Below are 15,083 nucleotides of genomic sequence, written 5' to 3' on the forward strand. Positions count from 1 at the left end.
ACTTGGTTATCCTTCCTATGGCTCCTTTCCTCATGTCCACTGGAACACCTAACTTTATGCAATCAGAGAAGTGGTTGACTTTGCTTCCTATTCCCCCAGATATATCCTCAGTAACAACCAAGCCTGGAGTTGAGTATTGGATGATTTTTTTTTGCCGCTGTTGTCTCTTGCACCACAGTTCTCTGCTGATGTACAGAAATACAGTTACTTAATCTTAGTCTTAACCAGGTCACATTTACCAGAACTTTCCCAGTCAATTTCTCTTGTAGCCCAGTCATAATGGTTTAACTAAATCATTAATCTGGCTAAGAACCCGTGTTAGTTGTTGCCATGGAGACTGCTGTCTTCTGCAAATGCAGAAATTTTTTTTATCAGGACTGTATGACTTTTGAGATCTGAGGCCAGTGCTTTTTCCTAAAATGTAACCTAATCCCCTCATTGTTCAAAGGTACCATGCTTGCTGCAGTATGGACTTCAGGCACTTCCACTCATGCTTGTGAACTGCTGTTGCTCTACTAGCAAACTGATCAGATTCCTGAGATCCTTGGGAGGTATTCCATCTGATCCCTGTGTTTTAACCTCTAGAACAAGAATTTCCCTCTCCACCTCCACAGTCTTCATCCTAGTGTCTGTCCACTGTATTCAGCAATGCGCTGTATCTCTCTTTCATTATAGCATTCCCAATCTATCTTTCTAATGCCTTTGTTCAGCCTTCCATAATTTTCCATTGAGATTGGCTCTCGTTGGTCAAGTTTCCCCTTAAATTCCTCCTTTCTCTTATATACCTATCATTCCTTAGATCCCTGTCTTCACACCTTCTGCTAATTCCCTGACATTTATTACATTTGCAATCTTTGGATCTCATGTTGCCTGCTTGTCTTCTCATAATGTTTCCTTCATCCCCCAAACATTCTCATCTTTACATCATGAATGCTGTTAGTTAGGAATATGAAGTCTGACACTCAAATCTCTTGCATTATTTAGTGATTACAGACCTCAGTGGTTTGCCAGAAAACACCAGATCTCGTGAGCAACACACTAAAAATGTGTGTGAAATCAGGGGCATTCTGAGAAATCAGGTACAGTTGAAAGCTTTGTTTAGCATAAATAGTCACAAGTATTTGTTCCACATAAATGCACATTAGTCCTGCAAAGCCAGATGGTTCACTTAGCAAACAACAAGAGGATAAAGTAATGTTGTCTACAAGCAGATCCCATGCTCAAACTACAGTTACACACACTTTGTTTTGTAAGCCTTATCTGACTGTGATGAACAATTATCATCTCACAACATATTAATGCAAAAATCAGGAACAAACCCAAAACATAATGAGGGACAAAAACAATCATTGATAGACTTTAAGTAATGCTGTCATATCCTTATAAAGTTGCTAGAATAATAGTTTTTGCATTGGCATATATTTTTGAAGGATGTGAACTCTAAAAAGTCAACTCAGCATCAACCCCTTTTTTCTATTTTGTACATGGGGTCAAGGTATCACATCTGCAGTGACCATCACGAAGAGCCAATGTTCACATTCACAGGTGGCTAGCTCTGCAGAAGTCATTTGTCTCTACCACATCTATCATCACTGCAGTCCTTAATGATTCACCAGAAAACCATGGATTTTAAAAGAAATAGACAACAAACCTAAGTCAATGAAGTCAGGGAGAGTTTCATCTTTGCTTTACAAAAGGACTCAGTAGAGAATAAATATATTTTCTTATTTTACCTATTAGTTGACTAGCTACACCCACTAGACAAATTGCCCCTTTACAGGAGTGACTTTGGAACATTGACTAGTTAGATGACTTGCTTGGAATCACACAGTTAAATGAAGGTAAAAGGAATCAAACCCTATACCCTGTGCACAGGAAGCAAGTTCATTAACAGCTCAGAGTTTTATCCCTTTGTGTTAACGGCCATCCACAATATTTCATACAAATGAACACTAGTCCTGTATTTTAAAATAAGAATACAGTAAGCTGTTTTCATCCACAGCAAACCACCCCTCACCCCTTTCAGCATTTGTGATCTTCAGTGATTTCCTACAAAACAAGAATTTTATGAAGCACAGACCAAACAATATAAAGTGAGGAAGAGTTTCAACTTTGCTTCCCACAAAGACTCAGCAGAGAATAAATATTCCAAGTATTTCACAGAAATGCTCATTAGCCCTGTAAAGACAGAATTTAAAATAAGCAAACAAATAAACAATACATTGTTTTCTTCCACAGTCCATTCCACCACTCTCCATTTAATCACTGAAATCCTCAATGACTTGTCATAAACCTATTTATGAGACGCAAACCATAAATATAAATCAAAGTCAGGAACATGCTGTGATTTCAGGAACACTCAATTTTGAAATATATTTTTACTGAGTCGTTGTGTGAAACAATGGGTTTCATACAAAAGCACATTAGTCCTGTAAAGACAGATTTTAAAATAAACTAATAGTATGATAAGTTGTTTTCATCAATAGTCTTCCTGTCACCCCGATTTAGTGACTGCAACCCTTAATGATTTGCCGTAAAGGCACACATTTTATGAGAGACAGATCAAAAATATAAGTCCAAGTCAGGGACATTGCATGATATGATGCACAGTTGTCAGAGAATAAATATTCCAACATATTTCATACAAATGCACGCTAGTACTGTGAAACCACATTTTAAAGTGATAAAACATCTTCTTCCACTGCCAGCATTCATCCCAAAACCCATTTAGTGGCTACAGTTCTCAATGATTTGCCAAAAAGGCACAGACAAGAGCATAAGTCAAAGTCAGGGACAGTCAACAAAATCAGAAAAGGCGTTCTATTTACATACAAACTGTATCCGAAAACTGAGCAAACAACAAATTGCTTTCATTCACAGCCAACCTGTAGTCCTGTAGCTCTTAACCTCTGCTTAATAGATGTTGTCTTACTCATATGCTAAACAAATAAATAAAGTAATCTTGGCCCATACTAATGCAAGCTTACATTACAAGCTTAGATAGAAGGTATTGCTAGTATAATGAATTAAATGCTTGCAATGCCATTTAGTACTTTATTTATTTATTTATTTAAATTTGATGACCGGGGAAATCCACTGGGCCACAAAGAGCCCGTTTTCAGTGGAGGCTCGAGGAGAAAAGTTCCACAATAATTGCAAGTTACATTTCACATGTTACAAAAGGACGTAGTTCATACAGATAATTACAGATACTCCCCATGATATTTGCAAATTGACTTGTCACAATGTTACAAAAATGAAAAGACATAATTCAATACAGAAATGTCCACATTTACATAAAGTGAATATTTTTGTTATAAACTCAATTGTAGGTTTAACATTTCAAAATATATAGCTACTAGCCATTACTAGATTAGGAAAATATTATGCATGGAGAGGGTAATAGTATAAATGAGATTGGAGAGTGTAGTACAAAAGATATTAGAGAGAACATTCGTTTTTGGTAGGGGAGGGATTGTTTTGGGTGGGATGAAGTAATAGTAGAGGTAGTTGGATGAGTCAGAGCAAGGTGGAATGAGGGGGGTGGGTTAAGTTGGAGTGTGGCAAGGGCATTCCCATTTGGAAGGAAGATGAAAGAGTATCTGAGATTCGAAACTTATATGGTTAGGTAGGTTGTGCAGGTGTGTGGGGAGAGAGTTCCGCTGTTTAGCTAAGTAGTGGGACAGCATTAGATGGCCAGGAGGTCGTGCAGGTTTGTGGACCTGAAGGAGATTTTGTTTTTTGTATCTGAGTGAGCGGTTGGGAATGTAAAGTTTTAAGAAAGCAGCGAGAGCTGGGCAGTTGGCAGGTTTAAAGATGAGCTTGTGGGCAATGGTGAGTTGTAGGTAACTAAGGTAGCTGTGTAGTTCAAGCCAGTTGAGGGTGAGGAGGGAGTGGCAGTGATGGGATGAGTTTTTTGAATTGGCTGCAAATTTGGAGATCTTGTTGTAGCATGATTCAAGTTTGGACCGAAGGCCAAGATGGAGATTGGTGAAAAGAGAGGCACCATGGAGGGGGAGTAGGAAGCTGGGTGCAAGAGTTTGATGGGTAGATGGGCTTAGGAAGCGATTGTGCCTGTAGAAGAGACCTAACCTTTGGTGGGTTTTCTTGATTGCGGAGCGGATGTAGGTGTCAAATTTTAGTTCTTCATCAATAATGATGCAAAGAAGCATGGTGTTGGGAATGATTTCAAGGTGGGTGTTGTTTTGGCTCTGTGTGGTGAATGTGGATTTGTCAATGGAGTTTTTGGTAGGGGAAAAAACATTAATTTGGTTTTATTTGCATTTAGTGCCAGATGGTTAGACTGCATCCAGGTTTCTGTTTTGAAGAAGGCTAGTTGGGTTTTTGCTAGGAGCTCAGAAGGAGAGAGAAGGCTGAGCAGATGATTGTTGAGTCATCTGCATATTGGATGATAGATGAGTCTGGGATGGATTGGTGAAAGTTGTTAATAAATAGGTTGATGAGAAGAGGGCCAAGAACAGAACCTTGTGGGACACCTGTGGGTGAGGGGAAGGAAGGAGGAGGTTGAAGTTTTCCATTGGACACATTGTGGGTGGTTGGACAAGTAGCTGGAAAACTAGGCAATGGTGGTGGGAGAGAGGTGTAGGGTGGAGAGTTAGGATATAAGTAAGGTGTGTGAAATGGTGTCAAAGGCCTCTGACAGATCTAGGAATAGTGTGGATGCAAACTTGCCTGAGTTGCGTTTGAGGTTTATGGTTTCAAGAAAGGAAATAGGAGCAGTCATGGTGCTGTGGCCAGGGTGGAAGCCATGTTGAGTAGGGAAGAGGAGAGTGTTTAGTGTTAGGTGTGCCATGAGTTGTTCTTGTATTGTTTTCTCTAGTATTTTAGAAAGAGGGGAAAGGATGGCAATAGGCCTGAAGGTGGTATCAGTATTTTTGCCATCTTTGTGGAGGGGGATGATGTAAGCATGGTGCCAGATAGAAGGGACATATTTTTCTTGTATGGATCTATTTATAAGAATAGCGATGTGATAGGCAATTCTGTCTGCAGATTGTTTGAGGAAGGTGGGTGGAAGGTTGTCAGGTGCATTGCAACAGGGTTTGAGTTTGAGGAGAAGTATTTTTATATTGCTTGTGGGGATGGGCTTGAGGCAGAAGAATGTGAAGGAAGGTTGATTATTGGGGTGGTGGTTGGGGCAGGAGGGGGTGGTTTTGGAGGAGGGGGTGGGAAGGAGGTTGATAGTTTAGCTATGCATTCTATGAAGAATGAGCTGAACTGGCTGGCTGTTTCAAGGCTGGAGAGGTTGGGGTCTGGGCATGGGGTTTTCTTTGTTGCCAGGATGTAGCATGGATGTGATGGAGTCCCAGAATTTTGGGGGATTTGTTGAGTGCAAGGACTGAAGTTTGGAGTAGTGGGCTTTGCGGTCTTTAATTATTAGTTTTTTGCAGACTTTCATTGTTGCTTATACTCTAGGAGGGTATTAGCGCTGTTATGTTTTTGATATTGTTTCCATTTTTTTCCCTTTGGTGAAAGACTAATTTAGTATCTTTTGATAACCATGGGTAGGGGTTGGTTTTGATGCATTTGGTTCGGGGGGGGGGGGGCTTGCTGGGTTTGAAGTGTTAGGAATGAGTGGTTAAAGTAGGAAACAGCATCATCCAGAGGAAGGATTTTTAGAGGGGACCAGTCAGTATGCTTTAAGCATTCAGAGAAAGTTAGAGGGATGAAAGAGGAGAGGTTGTGGGTTTGGATGTAGTAATGTTGTTTATGCAGTGGAGATGGGAGATGTTCGGTGAAGGCTGGTAGGTGATCACTGAGAGGATCAGGTAATGTTCCGGATTTGGTGATAAGGTTTGGGTGAGTTGTTAGGATTCAGTCAATGATGGTACCAGAGGTACCATCTTTATTTGGTCTGGTTGGAGATTGTATTATTTGGGAGAAGTTGTACAGGTTGATTGTGGTGGATGGGGCTTCAGAGTTAATAGTATTCCAGTTGATGTTGGTATACCGTGTATATAGGTTTCATTTCTTATATTGGAGGAGAACCAGGACAGGATGTTGTCAAGAGTTTTGATATTATTACCAGGGGGAATATAGATGGCAGCGATACATATGGACTTGTGATTGTTTATTTTTAGTAAACCTATTATAATTTCAGCATTGGCAAAGGTTGGTATTTTATTGGAGTAGGGAGTTATGGTATGGGAGGTGGGGTAGATTATTGCTACTCCACCTCCTTTTTTGTGGGCTCTTTCATTGCGAATCATTTGGAAACCTGGTGGTAGGATTTCTCCATCTTTTATATAGGTTTTCAGTCAGGTTTCAGAAATCGCGGTAATGTCACGGTAGTTATGGGAGAGCCAGGCATGGAGGTTAGGGATTTTGTTTTTAGGCTTTGTGCATTAAGTGTTGTAAGGTGAATGGACTTTGAGTTTGTGGGTTGACTGGAGGGTTTGGTGAGATTGATGTTAGGGATGGTCTGGGGTTGGGGTGGATGTCGCCGGCTAGTGAGAGAGAGATGTGGTGGAGTAGAAGAGTGAGGCAGTGTGTTGGGCGAGGGTAGCTTGGGTTGTGTGAGAGTAGTAATTTTCTGGTACCACATTTAAGAGGCGAGTACAGGGAAGGTTGGGTTGGGAGCAGTTTTGGTTTGAAAAGATAGATTGGGTTAGAGGTAAGAGTTCATGTGAGATGGATGAGTAGGATGGGAAGTGATGTTGATGGTAAGGTGTAGTGGAGTGTGTGTGAGAGTTATGAAAATGGAAAAAGTGTGAGATAGGTAAGAGAAGAGAGAGAGATTAGTAGGGAAAATGGGGTTATAGGGAGAGATGATATGTAGAGCATTGTAGGAGGGGTGGATGTTTGGGGTGATGTAGATCTACTGGTGGGTGGGGTTTGGCTTAGGTGTATTGTGATTGGAGAGGTGTTGGGTGGGGAGGATTCAGGGGATGTATAAAAGTACAGGTAATGGGGGCGTGTGGGATTTGGGGGCAGGGTAGGGTAGCGGAGTGAGCCTGAAGGGCAAACGGAGTGGGTTACACCTTCCGGGAGGAGCAGCAGTTGCCAAATAGAAAACAATCAGTGAGAAGGTTAGCAACTACAGAAATAGGGCAGCCTATCATTTTGGTTTGAATGTTACCTTTCTGTTTGTTTTTATTATTTATGCACCAATGGGGAGCTGCAGTTCACTGAGAAGTAGGAAAATAATGTAGTTATGCCAGGTAAAGCAGCATGATGCTCTAGAGCGTCTTCATGTCCAAATAACCCTCAGAAAGGTCCAGTACCATATATTAGCTAGCTACAGAACTCTGTGTATGACATCAACAGGAACTAAAATCACTCAGTATTAAACCCAGTACCATTTTCCTAGGCATACCTCTCAATTGTACAGATTTTTGCAAAATGTCCAGATTTTTGCCTCATATTTTTGGTTAATTTTTCATAAAATTGTGGTTTTCTGACAAATTAGTGGCAAATCAATAAAGAATGACTTTAGAAAATAATAACATTTGAGTTTCAGACTTCATATCCTTCAGAAAATTCATGCTAATGCAAAACCTGTTTTTCTAACAACTTTCTAAGTTTGTAAGAGCAATATTTAAAAATTGTCCCTATTTTTGGTCCTTTGTCCCACTTTTATTTATGTCTTTGTCCAGATTTCTTGCTCTAAGAGGTTGAGAGGTATATTCCTAGGTGATCTAAACCATGCAACTATAGACTGGAACAATTAGCTACAGTACCCACTAGGCAGATCATCATCTTCAGTCTTGTCCTTAGTAATATGGGAGCATCTTGCATCATCATCCCTCGTGTATCTGCATTACTTGTTATCACTGACCATAAAGCAATCTCTTTTGAAATAAAACTGAAACCAGAGATCCCTTCCACCCAGTGTATCTTTAGAAATTTCTTTAAGACTAACTACTTACTCTTAAGCAATTCACTGGCAAGTTTCAAATCCCCACCAAACCCTGTTAACTCTACTGAGCATGCAGAAATGTACACCACCACACTATACCAGCATGTAAGCAGCTGCCTGAATGCAACTATACCTAGTAGGAACAAATGCAGGGCAAACCCTCAAGGTGGAACCATAATATCAAAAAGCTTCATAATAAAAGGACATTTTTTTTGGACAAAGGTAAGAAGATTAATTCCTAAAATGTTACAGCCCTTGTCACTGAAATAATCATACAAATCAGGAGCTTAATAAAATCCACGTTTGAGACGAAAAGAGCTACCCAAGTCAATGACAATCCCAAGATATTTTTAGTTATGTTTGTAATCTCAAAAGCACAATGAAGCAATGTGCTGAGCTAATTATGAACAATGTTACCTAAAAGTGGTTGATAAATTTAGCTCTACCTTTACCTCCAACAACACTCCGCGTGTCTTTCAAGATATACTTGAAACTGGCTGTACTCCAGTTTTTGATAGCTAAAAGTGCTATCAAACGCTAAAAATACTGCACTGATGAGTCCTGCCAACATATCTGCATGCATCTTAAATAGCATGAAGCACAGTGTAGCCACACCCCTAACAACACTGTTCAATCTCAGCCTCCATACAGGTTTTGTACTAAATAAATTGAGAAGAGCTACAGTCATTTCCCTTCATAAGGGAGGAACCTCTGCAAAACCATGGAAAGACTTATCATGGAATTAATCGATCAGGACATAGGGAACCTCCAAACACTGGACAAGTCTCAGTTTGGATTCGTCAAGGTCAACCTGGTGGATTCTTTTGAAAAGGCCATCAAAGCAATAGATGAATGCAAAATAGTACAACTGCATACCCCCACTTGGAAAAACCTTTAACACAATTCCCCACTAAGACATAGTAGAAAAGCTAAATAAACTGGTAATAAACCTTTGTATCACCCACTGGATTATCAACTGGCTCACAGATAGGACACAGATAATCAAAATAGGGGAAGTTATCTCCATTAAGAGACCAGTCACTAGTGGAGCCCCCAAATGTTTTGCTGGGACTTCTCCTGTTTGGCATGTACTTTTCTGAAGTAAAACTCAATAGGAAAGGATTCTGGCTGACTACATTTGCAGTCACTGAATCTCCAAATGACTTAAATATCCTGCAGGAAGGTTTGTCTGAAATATATAACTGAAACTAAATGCCCAAAACTTCATTATTGTATCCTTTGCAAAGTCATCTACCCCAGGGAACTACCACATTAACAATTATCACCTAAGGGCTGACCCAGTTATTCGGGATATGGGAGCCTATGTGCATAGTGACCTAACTTTTGACTAATGCATATAAACAAAGGGATTGTGCCTATATCTAGGGATGCCATTGTCCCCTTTTACTTAAGCATAATTAGGCCAGTCATTGAATATAATGCCCCCTGTGGCATACATCTGTCCATACACATGCAACAAATTGAATGCCCACAGAGATAGCTAACTGAAAGGATACAAGGCCTAAACAACAAGTCCTACAGACTGCTTAGAGGTCACCTTTGCCTGGCATACAAGGCATCCTCCAACCCATAGCCAGTGGATTTATTGCACATCAGAAAGTCAAATGGCATTGGAAATTCTCAGTTTAGGGATCTAAACCTCTTCTGCAGCATCAACAGAACAGTTTGGAGGGACACGTATGTCTCCCAGAGGATACTGCTGCTGCTACTGCTGGTGTGGAATAGGCTTCCCATCCACATAAAGCAAAGTCCATCGTTGCAATATTCAAGTGAAATGGATGTGAAACAAAGAACTAACCCCAGGACTGCTCCTGTACTACTAATGGACAGAGGCAGCTTCTAAATGCTTTACCTCATGCATAGTTCCCCTCAAATTTTATTTATTTTACATTTGTTTACTGGGAAAGTCCAATTGGAGAGTGGTCCTTTTCCAGCAGAGGCCCGGGAGAAAAGCTCTACAGATTTAAAAGAGAAGTTTACAATGTATGTTTCTTTACATATCAGAAAGTACAGAAATATGCACATATAACAGAGAAAGGTTGAAAAGTTTACAAATTACTTTTTTTTTTTTACATAACAGATATTACAGAAATAGAGTTATGGTAGCTTCTTAACTGTTTATTAATCAAACATTTTAAACTGAGCATTGATTACAGGGATTAAGTACTACAGTACCAAATTATCTATGGTATGATCCCAGTTATCATTAGGGGTAGTATATAATTAGCATTTGTGGGATGGGTAGGGCCAATCTATAACCAAATGGGATAAGTTAGTTACAGCACAAAAAGAGAAACTGGCTAGGCTTTAGATGGACCGCAAGGGAAGCTATCCTAATACTTACCTATGAACCTATAGACAGTCACTTAAACCCCACCCTTTTATATTCTGCCACTGTCTAGACCTTTTGATTCTGCCACAAAGAAGTCATCATCTCTGTCCTTGCATTCTTGCCCTTACACCCTTACCCTCACTCTAAACTGCACAGGGTCATGATTACTGATGGTTAATGGTGTCTGCATCCAGTAAGTCTGACACGGAACCTTGCTAATGACCACTTCCAGAATTCCATCTTTTCTGGTATAGTCCTACACCAGATGAATAACTACTGCATGATACAAAATCTCAGTCAATGCACAGTCCTTTCCTACAAAGGGATTTGGCTTTGAACCTGACTTAGTACATGTACCACACCAGGATAGCATCACCTAGAAAATTATCACAACTGCATATTTGCTTCTTTCACAACAGTTTTGAATGACCCTTTATGCAGAGAATATTTTTATTACTCTCAGATCCTGCCTTCTCTGCATCTCTTATAGGTTCATAGGTACATAGGTAGGTACTAGGCTATTGGCCCTAGGGCCTATATAAGCCTAGCCAAAAAGGTACCCTGGCTTTCGCCACCCAAGAAAATTACTTTCTTGTGCCCCTGCAAGGTGATTCCCCAGAGTGAATTTCCTATTTCCCATCCAGTCATCAAGATTTTTCTTGAAGAGTGCTAACGAGGAGCTTTGTTTGATATAGATAGGTAGTTTTTTCCATAGGATGGGAAGTCTCTGGGACAGGAATATATCCCTCCAGTATGTTCTGTTTATTGTGGTGACAAGGTTTAAGTCCCTAGAGCATGTAGCTCGGAGGGATTGGGATTTCTTTAAGTGGAGCATGTCCAACAGCTCTGGGTTTGACATAGCTTTGTATGTTAGGCAGAGATCACCTCTGAGTAGGCGATATGTGACGGAGTAAAGCTGTAGATTTTTGATACCGTCTGTGTAGGGCATCTGTTTGAGGCCAGTAATCCTCTTTGTGAGGTATTTCTGCAGCCTTTTCAGTTGTTGTAGATGTCTTGTGAGGTACATCCCAAAAGGGGCATTGTACTCTATAATGGGTCTAATGAGTGACGAGTAGAGGGGAACAATGGCCTCTTTTTTCCTGGTTGCTGAATCCTACACAAATGCACTCTATAAGCACTTACATGAGTGCATGGATCGTGCTATCCCAAACAGAACCAAGATGCTAACCTCCAAAAAAAGGCAGCCAATCTGGTGGTCCCCTGCCATAAACAAACTGTACAACAGAAGGAAGAAACTGTTGCAAAAGAGAGTAAGATCCCATGAGTGGAGGAGCTCCCTGGTCAGCCTCAGTAAGAAGCTGAGATCCCTTATAAGATCCTCCAAAGCTAGCTACGAAAACAAAATCGCCACTAATTCTAAGGACAACCACAAAGCATTCTATAGCTATGTCAAGAATCTCAATGGCAACATCCAGATCTGCTCTGAGTTAAAGCACAAATGCATGGAATTTACAGAACCAACTGATATTGCCAACATCCTGGCAGATAGGTTCAGTGCTAACTTTACCCCCACTCCCACCCCCTAAAGGGCCCATATCTATACAGGAAGAATGCAGAGTCCCTGTAATCACAACGACGCAGGTAAAACCTGCACTCTCTAAAGCCAAAAACACAGAATCCATGGGACTGGACAACATCCCAGGCTGCGTTTTACATGAACTTCAGAATGAACTGGCTCCCCACTTCAGCACCATGTTCAATAATAGCCTCACATCAGGCTTTTTGCCCACTGAATGTCTCACAGCAGCAGTTATCCCACTCCACAAAGGGGGAGCCACCACTGATCCCGGGAACTATTGCCCTATTAGCCTGATGAGCCTGGTCTGCAAGGCCATGGAACGTATCATCATGGAACTCATAAACAAAGACATTGGTAACCTCCGAACTCTGGACCCCACCCAGTTTGGGTTTGTGAAAAGTAGATCATGCCTCCTGAACCTGATCGACTTCTTTGAGGCAGTCACCAAAGCCGTAGATGAGGGTAAGGTGGTTCACACAGCCTATTTTGACCTCGCCAAGGCTTTTGACATCATCCCCCATTCTGGAATTATAGCTAAACTCACTAAACTAGGTATAAATCCCTATATCACAAGATGGGTTGCCAACTGGCTCACTGAGAGAAGCCACACGGTAAAAGTTACAGACTCCAAATCTGACCTCAAAGTAGTGACAAGTGGAGTAACACAGGGTTCCGTCCTGGGACCTCTCCTGTTTGGTATCTACTGCTCTGAAGTACAGGCTAGCACAGAAGGCCTCTGGCAAATGAAGTTCGCAGATGACTGCAAACTAGGAGCCATAGTCTAGTCCCCAAATGATGTGGAGATCCTACAGAAGGGCCTCACTGAGACAGATGCCTGGTGTCAGAGCCATGGCCTCAAACTCAATGCTAAAATGTGCAGTGTCTTCCCCTTTGGTAAAAACTCTGCACCCATGAACTACCACATAGGCAGCAATCTACTTAACACCAAATGTGTGATAAGAGACCTTCTGACCCAGGTGGACAGTAGTCTCTCCTTTGATAGTCACATCATCACAGTAGTCAGGAAGTCCTTCTACATGGCACACCTCATCATCCAGGAAAAAAGAGGTCATTGTTCCTCTCTACTCGATACTCATTAGACCCATTATAGAGTACAATGCCCCTTTTGGAATGTACCTCACAAGACATCTGCAGCAGTTGGAAAGGCCACAGAAGTACCTCATAAAGAGGATTACTGGCCTCAAACAAATGCCCTAAACTGACCGCCTCAAAATACTCCAGCTTTACTCAATAGCATATCGCCTACTCCAAGGTGATCTCTGCCTAACATATAAAGCTATACCAAACCCAGAGCTGTTGGACATGCTGCACCTAAAGAAATCCCAATCCCTCCGAGCTACACGCTCTAGGGACCTAAACCTTGTCACTACAATAAACAGGACATGCTGGAGGGATAGATTCCTGTCCCAGAGACTTCCCATACTCTGGAACAGGCTACCCATCTATGTCAAGCAAAGTTCTTCATTATCAATCTTCAAGAAAAATCTTGATGAGTGGATGGGAAATAGGAAATATACCCCGGGGATCACTTCTGTGTCTCTGCTCGACAGTGGCACAGGAAAATAACTTTCTTGGGTGGTGTAAGCCAGGGAACCTTGTTGGCTAGGCATACATAGGTCCTGGGGCTGATAGCCTAGTACCTACCTATGAACCTATGAACTTATGGATGAGAAACCTTTTGTGATGAGGTGTGCTACGTAGAAGGATTTCCTGACTATTGTGGCAATATGATTATCAAAGGAGAGACTACTGTCCACCTGTGCCACAAGGTCTCTTATCACACTTTTGGTGTTAAGTAGACTACCACCTATGTGGTAGCTCATGGGTACAGAGTTTTTACCAAAGGGGATGACAATGCACTTTTTGGCATTGAGCTTGAGGCCATGGCTTTGACACCAGGCATCTGTCTCAGTGAGGCCCTTTTGCAGGATGCCCACATCGTTAGGAGTTTCAGTTATGGCTCCTAGTTTGCAGTCATCTGCGAACTTCAGTAGCCAAAGACCTTCTGTGTTAGCCTGTACTTCAGAAAAGTAGATACTAAACAGGAGAGGACCCAGGACTGAACCCTGTGGTACTCCACTTGTCACTGGTCTGAAGTTGATTTTGGAGTTTGATACTTTCATAGTGTGGGTTCTGTCAGTGAGCCAGTTGGCAACCCATCTTGTGACATAGGGATTTATACCTAGTTTAGTGAGTTTATCTATAATTCCAGAATGGGGGATGGTATCAAAATACTTGGCAAGATCTAGATAGGCTGTGTGAACCACCTTACCCTCATCTACAGCTTTGGTGACTGCTTCAAAGAAGTCTATCAAGTTTAGGAGACATGATCTGCCTTTTACAAACCCAAACTGGGTGGGGTCCAGAGTTTGGAGATTACCAATGTCTTTGTTTATAAGTTCCATGATGATACGTTCCATGGCCTTGCAGACCAGGTTCGTTAGGCTAGGACAGTAGTTCCTGGGGATCATGGTGGCTCCCCCTTTGTGCAGTAGGATAACCTTCACTGTGCACCATTCAGTGGGCACAAAGACTGAGGTGAGGCTATGATTGAACATAGTGCTTAGGTGGGGTGCCAGTTCATTTTGTATTTCATGTAGAACACAGCCTGAGATGTTGTCAGATCCCATGGATGTTGTGTTCTTGGCTTTGGAGAGTGTGGTTTTTACCTGTGCAGCCGTGATTACATGAACTTTGCATTCTTCCAGTATAGAGATGGGCCCTTTAGGGGGTGAGAGAGGGGTAAAGTTAGCACTGAACCTATCTGTCAGGATTTGGCAATATCAGCTGGTTCTGTATATTTAGTGCTATTGTGCTGTAACTCATAGCAGATCTGAGCGTTGCCATTGAGATTCTTGACACAGATATAGAATGCTTTGTGGTTGTCTTTAGAATCAGTGGTGATTTTGTTTTCATAACTAGCTTTGGAGGATTTTATGAGGGATCTCAGCTTCTTACTGAGGATGACCACGGAGTTCCTTCAATCATGCAATTTTAATATTTTTTGCAACAGTTTTTTTCTTCTATTGTAGAGTTTGTTTATGGCAGGGGACCACCAGATTGGCTTCCTTTTTTTGGAGGATAGCATCTTTGTTCTGTTAGGGATAGCACAATCCATGCACTCATGTAAGTGCTTATAAAGTTCAGTTTTGTAGGGTTCAGCAGTCACACCTCTATTGTCTGTCTGCATGGGTGTCGTAAAGTTTGCCACTTCTGTCTTAAGAAGTGTGAAGTTGGCTTTAGAGAAATTTTTTATGGTGGTTTCCCTAATGGGGGGTTGGGCCAGGATGTGG

Source organism: Protopterus annectens, chromosome 14.part0 (genome assembly GCF_019279795.1).
Source record: "Protopterus annectens isolate FY-2018-M chromosome 14.part0, PAN1.0, whole genome shotgun sequence".
NCBI classification, from domain to species: Eukaryota; Metazoa; Chordata; order Ceratodontiformes; family Protopteridae; genus Protopterus; species Protopterus annectens.